Here is an 8,230-nt window from a genome sequence, read left to right as displayed (position 1 = left end):
TAGTAGTAGCAGGTCTTACCCTCGGTAGTAGTAGTAGTAGTAGTAGTGATAGTAGTAATAGTAATGGTAGTAATAGTAGTAATAGTGGTAGTAGTAGTAGCAGGTCTTACCCTTGGTAGTAGTAGTGGTAGTAGTAGTAGTAGTAGTAATAGTAATGTTAGTAATAGTAGTAATAGTGGTAGTAGTAGTAATAGTAGTAGTAGCAGGTCTTACCCTCGGTAGTAGTAGTGATAGTAGTAATAGTAATGGTAGTAATAGTAGTAATAGTGATAGTAGTAGTGGTAGTAGTAATAGTAATGGTAGTAGTAGTAATGGTCGTAGTAATAGTAATGGTAGTAGTAATGGTAGTAGTAATAGTAGTAATAGTGATAGTAGTAGTAATAGTAGTAATAGTGATAGTAGTAGTGGTAGTAGTAATAGTAATGGTAGTAGTAGTAATGGTCGTAGTAATAGTAATGGTAGTAGTTATAGTAGTAGTATTAGTAGTAGTATCAGGTCTTACCCTCGGGCAGGAGTTGAGGTACTGCTTCATGAGCCCCTGGACCCTCTCCAGGTACAGCTGAATGAGGACGTTATGGAACTCTGGCTCCGTCTCCTCCCAGACGTGTACAATGTGCTCCAGGTAGGGGATAGTCAGCTCCTTAAAGCCCTCCTTCAGGAAGTTCAGGACCTTGTCTCTGGGCAGGGTCTCTACCTCCGTCAGGTCCTCAGTGAAGATCTGGGACAGAGACGCACAATATAAATACTGCGCTAATTTTCTTGTTTTATGATTTTCAGTCGGAGGGTGTTTAGAAAATGATGTTTTTGTTGATTCCTTTGTTTGATCTCGATTCTGCAGTACTAAACACGTCTCAGCGAGTGTGACTTCATCGAGTGCAAGGGTTTAGGGAAAGGGGTAGATTTGTAGTGAGCGGTCTCACCTTCAGTCCGTCTTCAGGACAGATCTTCAACACCCAGGGAGAGAACTCAAAGATGATGCCTAGATTCTCCATCCCTGAGGAGAGAAAGAGAGAGAGTGTTATAACTGTGTTCAGGTGTTCTCTGTCAGTCGAACACTAATCTGTCTGTCTGTAAAAGCCTATTGTCTCTAAGCCAGTTCTGGACAGTTTAAAACAGTGTTGACGTGGTGTGGGGAGAAACGCTCACCCAGTCTCTGGAGGTACTGCACAGTCCTCTCGTGCCCCTTTAGGGGAGAGTTAGCCTTGGTGGACTGGTCCAACAACACCTGTAGGGCTGGGGGAGGAAGAGAGGAGAGTTAGCCTTGGTGGACTGGTCTAACAACACCTGTAGGGCTGGGGGAGGAAGAGAGGAGAGTTAGCCTTGGTGGACTGGTCCAACAACACCTGTAGGGGAGGAAGAGAGGAGAGTTAGCCTTGGTGGACTGGTCCAACAACACCTGTAGGGCTGGGGGAGGAAGAGAGGAGAGTTAGCCTTGGTGGACTGGTCCAACAACACCTGTAGGGCTGGGGGAGGAAGAGAGGAGAGTTAGCCTTGGTGGACTGGTCCAACAACACCTGTAGGGCTGGGGGAGGAAGAGAGGAGAGTTAGCCTTGGTGGACTGGTCTAACAACACCTGTAGGGCTGGGGGAGGAAGAGAGGAGAGTTAGCCTTGGTGGACTGGTCCAACAACACCTGTAGGGGAGGAAGAGAGGAGAGTTAGCCTTGGTGGACTGGTCCAACAACACCTGTAGGGGAGGAAGAGAGGAGAGTTAGCCCTGGTGGACTGGTCCAACAACACCTGTAGGGGAGGAAGAGAGGAGAGTTAGCCTTGGTGGACTGGTCCAACAACACCTGTAGGGGAGGAAGAGAGGAGAGTTAGCCTTGGTGGACTGGTCCAACAACACCTGCAGGGCTGGGGGAGGAAGAGGAGAGTTAGCCTTGGTGGACTGGTCCAACAACACCTGTAGGGGAGGAAGAGGGAGAGTTAGCCTTGGTGGACTGATCCAACAACACCTGTAGGGGAGGAAGAGAGGAGAGTTAGCCTTGGTGGACTGGTCCAACAACACCTGTAGGGCTGGGGGAGGAAGAGAGGAGAGTTAGCCTTGGTGGACTGGTCCAACAACACCTGCAGGGCTGGGGAGGAAGAGAGGAGAGTTAGCCTTGGTGGACTGGTCCAACAACACCTGGAGGAGGAAGAGAGGAGAGTTAGCCTTGGTGGACTGGTCTAACTACACCTGGAGGAGGAAGAGAGGAGAGTTAGCCTTGGTGGACTGGTCCAACAACACCTGTAGGGGAGGAAGAGAGGAGAGTTAGCCTTGGTGGACTGGTCCAACAACACCTGTAGGGCTGGGGGAGGAATAGAGAGAGAGTTAGCCTTGGTGGACTGGTCCAACAACACCTGTAGGGCTGGGGGAGGAAGAGAGGAGAGTTAGCCTTGGTGGACTGATCCAACAACACCTGGAGGGGAGGAAGAGAGGAGAGTTAGCCTTGGTGGACTGGTCCAACAACACCTGTAGGGGAGGAAGAGAGGAGAGTTAGCCTTGGTGGACTGGTCCAACAACACCTGTAGGGCTGGGGGAGGAATAGAGGAGAGTTAGCCTTGGTGGACTGGTCCAACAACACCTGTAGGGAGGAAGAGAGAGAGTTAGCCTGGTGGACTGGTCCAACAACACCTGTAGGGGAGGAAGAGAGGAGAGTTAACCTTGGTGGACTGGTCCAACAACACCTGTAGGGGGGAAGAGAGGAGAGTTAGCCTTGGTGGACTGGTCCAACAACACCTGTAGGGGAGGAAGAGGGGAGAGTTAGCCTTGGTGGACTGGTCCAACAACACCTGTAAGGGAGGAAGAGAGGAGAGTTAGCCTTGGTGGACTGGTCCAACAACACCTGTAGGGCTGGGGGAAATAGGAGAGTTAGCCTTGGTGGACTGATCCAACAACACCTGCAGGGCTGGGGGAGGAAGAGGGAGAGTTAGCCTTGGTGGACTGGTCCAACAACACCTGTATGGGAGGAAGAGAGGAGAGTTAGCCTTGGTGGACTGGTCCAACAACACCTGCAGGGCTGGGGGAGGAAGAGAGGAGAGTTAGCCTTGGTGGACTGGTCCAACAACACCTGTAGGGGAGGAAGAGAGGAGAGTTAGCCTTGGTGGACTGGTCCAACAACACCTGTAGGGCTGGGGGAGGAAGAGAGGAGAGTTAGCCTTGGTGGACTGGTCCAACAACACCTGCAGGGCTGGGGGAGGAAGAGAGGAGTTAGCCTTGGTGGACTGGTCCAACAACACCTGTAGGGCTGGGGGAGGAAGAGAGGAGAGTTAGCCTTGGTGGACTGGTCCAACAACACCTGTAGGGGAGGAAGAGAGGAGAGTTAGCCTTGGTGGACTGGTCCAACAACACCTGTAGGGGAGGAAGAGAGAGAGTTAGCCTTGGTGGACTGGTCCAACAACACCTGTAGGGGAGGAAGAGAGGAGAGTTAGCCTTGGTGGACTGGTCCAACAACACCTGCAGGGCTGGGGGAGGAAGAGAGGAGAGTTAGCCTTGGTGGACTGATCCAACAACACCTGGAGGGGAGGAAGAGAGGAGAGTTAGCCTTGGTGGACTGGTCCAACAACACCTGTAGGGCTGGGGGAGGAAGAGAGGAGAGTTAGCCTTGGTGGACTGGTCCAACAACACCTGTAGGGGAGGAAGAGAGGAGAGTTAGCCTTGGTGGACTGGTCCAACAACACCTGTAGGGCTGGGGGAGGAAGAGAGGAGAGTTAGCCTTGGTGGACTGGTCCAACAACACCTGCAGGGCTGGGGGAGGAAGAGAGGAGAGTTAGCCTTGGTGGACTGATCCAACAACACCTGTAGGGCTGGGGGAAGAGAGGAGAGTTAGCCTTGGTGGACTGGTCCAACAACACCTGGAGGGCTGGGGGAGGAAGAGAGGAGAGTTAGCCTTGGTGGACTGGTCCAACAACACCTGGAGGGGAGGAAGAGAGGAGAGTTAGCCTTGGTGGACTGGTCCAACAACACCTGTAGGGGAGGAAGAGAGGAGAGTTAACCTTGGTGGACTGGTCCAACAACACCTGGAGGGAGGAAGAGAGGAGAGTTAGCCTTGGTGGACTGGTCCAACAACACCTGTAGGGGAGGAAGAGAGGAGAGTTAGCCCTGGTGGACTGGTCCAACAACACCTGTAGGGGAGGAAGAGAGGAGAGTTAGCCTTGGTGGACTGGTCCAACAACACCTGTAGGGGAGGAAGAGAGGAGAGTTAGCCCTGGTGGACTGGTCCAACAACACCTGTAGGGAGGAAGAGAGGAGAGTTAGCCTTGGTGGACTGGTCCAACAACACCTGTAGGGGAGGAAGAGAGGAGAGTTAGCCTTGGTGGACTGGTCCAACAACACCTGGAGGGGAGGAAGAGAGGAGAGTTAGCCTTGGTGGACTGGTCCAACAACACCTGGAGGAGGAAGAGAGGAGAGTTAGCCTTGGTGGACTGGTCCAACAACACCTGTAGGGGAGGAAGAGAGGAGAGTTAGCCTTGGTGGACTGGTCCAACAACACCTGGAGGGAGGAAGAGAGAGAGTTAGCCTTGGTGGACTGGTCTAACTACACCTGGAGGGAGGAAGAGAGAGAGTTAGCCTTGGTGGACTGATCCAACAACACCTGTAGGGGAGGAAGAGAGGAGAGTTAGCCTTGGTGGACTGGTCCAACAACACCTGGAGGGCTGGGGAGGAAGAGAGGAGAGTTAGCCTTGGTGGACTGGTCCAACAACACCTGTAGGGCTGGGAGATGGAAACAACACACGCACACACGAGGTGAGTTACAAGACCAGGGAGGATTGAGGTTACAGTATCATTACGGTCTACTGAGCACAAGTCCGTGAATATTCAGGTGAACACACTCCCAATGGATTACTGTCCTGTATCTACTAGAGGTCGACCGATTAATCAGAATGTCCGATTAATTAGGCCCGATTTCAAGTTTTCATAACAAATCGTAAATCGGTATTTCTGGGTGACGATTTTGCAGATTTTTAAATATGTTTAATACCTTTATTTAACTAGGCAAGTAAGTTAAGAAAACATTCTTCTTTTCAATGACGGCCTAGGAACAGTGGGTTAACTGCCTTGTTCAGGGGAACAGTGGGTTAACTGCCTGGTTCAGGGGAACAGTGGGTTAACTGCCTGGTTCAGGGGAACAGTGGGTTAACTGCCTTGTTCAGGGGAACAGTGGGTTAACTGCCTTGTTCAGGGGAACAGTGGGTTAACTGCCTTGTTCAGGGGAACAGTGGGTTAACTGCCTTGTTCAGGGGAACAGTGGGTTAACTGCCTTGTTCAGGGGAACAGTGGGTTAACTGCCTTGTTCAGAGGAACAGTGGGTTAACTGCCTTGTTCAGGGAACAGTGGGTTAACTGCCTTGTTCAGGGGAACAGTGGGTTAACTGCCTTGTTCAGGGGAACAGTGGGTTAACTGCCTTGTTCAGGGAACAGTGGGTTAACTGCCTTGTTCAGGGGAACAGTGGGTTAACTGCCTTGTTCAGGGAACAGTGGGTTAACTGCCTTGTTCAGGGGAACAGTGGGTTAACTGCCTGTTCAGGGAACAGTGGGAACAGTGGGTTAACTGCCTTGTTCAGGGGAACAGTGGGTTAACTGCCTTGTTCAGGGGAACAGTGGGTTAACTGCCTTGTTCAGGGGAACAGTGGGTTAACTGCCTTGTTCAGGGGAACAGTGGGTGAACTGCCTTGTTCAGGGGAACAGTGGGTTAACTGCCTTGTTCAGGGGAACAGTGGGTTAACTGCCTTGTTCAGGGAACAGTGGGTGAACTGCCTTGTTCAGGGAACAGTGGGTGAACTGCCTTGTTCAGGGGAACAGTGGGTTAACTGCCTTGTTCAGGGAACAGTGGGTTAACTGCCTTGTTCAGGGGCAGAACGACAGATGTTCACCTTGTCAGCTCTGGGGATCTAATCTGGCAACCTTAGTTAACTAGTCCAACGCTCCTTCCTTCTTCCTTAACCACCTGCCTTCTCATTGCACTCCACGCGGAGCCTGCATGTTACGCGAATGGGGTGGCTGTTGTCGATGTGTTCCTGGTTCGAGCCCAGGTAGGGGCGAGGAGAGGGACGGAAGCTATACTGTTACACTAGTCCTGTAAATACTATATTAACTACAACCTAAAACCTCTTACCTGGGAATATTGAAGTCTCATGTTAAAAGAGTGCCACCAGCTTTCATATGTTCTCATGTTCTGAGCAAGGAACTGAAACGTTATGGCACTTGCATTATTTAAACCAAATTGAACACGGTTCATTATTTATTTGAGGCTAAATAGATTTTTATTGATGTATTATATTAAGTTAAAATAAGTGTTCATTCAGTATTGTTGTAATTATCTTTATTACAAATACATTTTTTAAATTTATAATAATAATAATAATGTAAAATTTAAATTGGTCTATTAATCAGTATCGGCTTCTTTGGGTCCTACAATAATCGATATCGGCGTTGGAAAATCATAATCGGTCGACCTCTAGTATCTACACCTTTGAATTGAGAAAGAGAGAGACAGAGAGACAGAGAGACAGAGAGACAGAGAGACAGAGAGAGAGAGAGAGAGAGAGAGAGAGAGAGAGAGAGAGAGAGAGAGAGAGAGAGAGAGAGAGAGAGAGAGAGAGAGAGAGAAAACACACAAAAACCTCAGCAGCATTACATCACTACAACAGCTTGTGGCAGACTAATTAAAAACACACACTGGCCTGGCCCAAAACCAGCACTAATAGCATGAAGACAGCTATGATCTAAGAGGTATGAGGATGACTGTCCAACCACAGTGTGGGCCAGCCTCCAGTCCTGGGAGGCAAACCATGGGGACTCCCGAGTTTATTCATTCAGACAGGACACACCACAGAGAGCAGAGCTCAGAGGGATCCCTTCATTCAGACAGGACACACCACAGGAAGGGCAGAGCTCTGGGAGGGATCCTTCATTCAGACAGGACACACCACAGAGAGCAGAGCTCTGGGAGGGATCCTTCATTCAGACAGGACACACCACAGAGAGCAGAGCTCTGGGAGGGATCCGTCACTCAGACAGGACACACCACAGAGAGAGCAGAGCTCTGGGAGGGATCCTTCACTCAGACAGGACACACCACAGAGAGCAGAGCTCTGGGAGGGATCCTTCATTCAGACAGGACACACCACAGAGAGCAGAGCTCTGGGAGGGATCCTTCATTCAGACAGGACACAGCACAGAGAGAGCAGAGCTCTGGGAGGGATCCTTCACTCAGACAGGACACACCACAGAGAGAGCAGAGCTCAGAGGGATCCTGCATGCTCAGAACAACAGATCCTCCCTCTCTCTGGTCCTCCTGCACGCTCAGAACAACAGATCATATCTCTCTGGTCCTCCTGCATGCTCAGAACAACAGATCATATCTCTCTGGTCCTCCTGCACGCTCAGAACAACATATGCTCTCTCTCTGGTCCTCCTGCACACTCAGAACAACAGATGCTCTCTCTCTCTGGTCCTCCTGCATGCTCAGAACAACAGATCATATCTCTCTGGTCCTCCTGCACGCTCAGAACAACAGATGCTCTCTCTCTGGTCCTCCTGCACGCTCAGAACAGATCCTATCTCTCTGGTCCTCATGCATGCTCAGAACAACAGATGCTCTCTCTCTGGTCCTCCTGCATGCTCAGAACAACAGATGCTCTCTCTCTGGTCCTCCTGCACGCTCAGAACAACAGATCATATCTCTCTCTGGTCCTCCTGCATGCTCAGAACAGCAGATCCTCTCTCTCTGGTCCTCCTGCATGCTCAGAACAACAGATCCTCTCTCTCTCTGGTCCTCCTGCACGCTCAGAACAGATCATATCTCTCTGGACCTCCTGCATGCTCAGAACAACAAATCCTCTCTCTCTCTCTGGTCCTCCTGCATGCTCAGAACAACAGATCCTCCCTCTCTCTGGTCCTCCCTGCACGCTCAGAACAGATCCTATCTCTCTGGTCCTCCTGCATGCTCAGAACAACAGATGCTCTCTCTCTCTGGTCCTCCTGCATGCTCAGAACAACAAATCCTCTCTCTCTCTGGTCCTCCTGCATGCTCAGAACAACAAATCCCCTCTCTCTGGTCCTCCTGCATGCTCAGAACAGATCCTATCTCTCTGGTCCTCCTGCATGCTCAGAACAGCAGATCCTCTCTCTCTCTGGTCCTCCTGCACGCTCAGAACAGATCCCCTCCCTCTCTGGTCCTCCTGCATGCTCAGAACAACAGATGCTCTCTCTGTAACACCGTCTTCTACTCTCACTAGCACAGACTTTGTA

The 8,230-nt window shown here is 50.7% G+C and overlaps 1 long non-coding RNA gene across 10 annotated transcripts; it reads right to left on the bottom strand.

Moving 5' to 3' along the window:
- Nucleotides 1-2,194: 2,194 nt before the first annotated feature.
- LOC127925127 (uncharacterized) lies at nucleotides 2,195-4,360 on the bottom strand. Of its 10 annotated transcripts, XR_008119818.1 has the most exons (5): nucleotides 4,261-4,360; nucleotides 4,103-4,208; nucleotides 3,382-3,434; nucleotides 3,277-3,329; nucleotides 2,626-2,665 (listed from the first exon to the last, which is right to left on the bottom strand). It is a non-coding gene; the product is annotated as an uncharacterized LOC127925127 (long non-coding RNA). The 10 variants fall into 10 exon arrangements; XR_008119819.1 differs by lacking the exons at nucleotides 2,626-2,665; nucleotides 3,382-3,434 and adding an exon at nucleotides 2,351-2,397; XR_008119821.1 differs by lacking the exons at nucleotides 3,277-3,329; nucleotides 3,382-3,434 and adding an exon at nucleotides 3,606-3,658.
- Between the last annotated feature and the right edge of the window lie 3,870 nt (nucleotides 4,361-8,230).

Source organism: Oncorhynchus keta, unplaced genomic scaffold, assembly GCF_023373465.1.
Source record: "Oncorhynchus keta strain PuntledgeMale-10-30-2019 unplaced genomic scaffold, Oket_V2 Un_contig_5163_pilon_pilon, whole genome shotgun sequence".
In the NCBI taxonomy this organism is placed as follows: Eukaryota; Metazoa; Chordata; class Actinopteri; order Salmoniformes; family Salmonidae; genus Oncorhynchus; species Oncorhynchus keta.
This window is presented reverse-complemented; position numbering and strand designations above follow the sequence as displayed.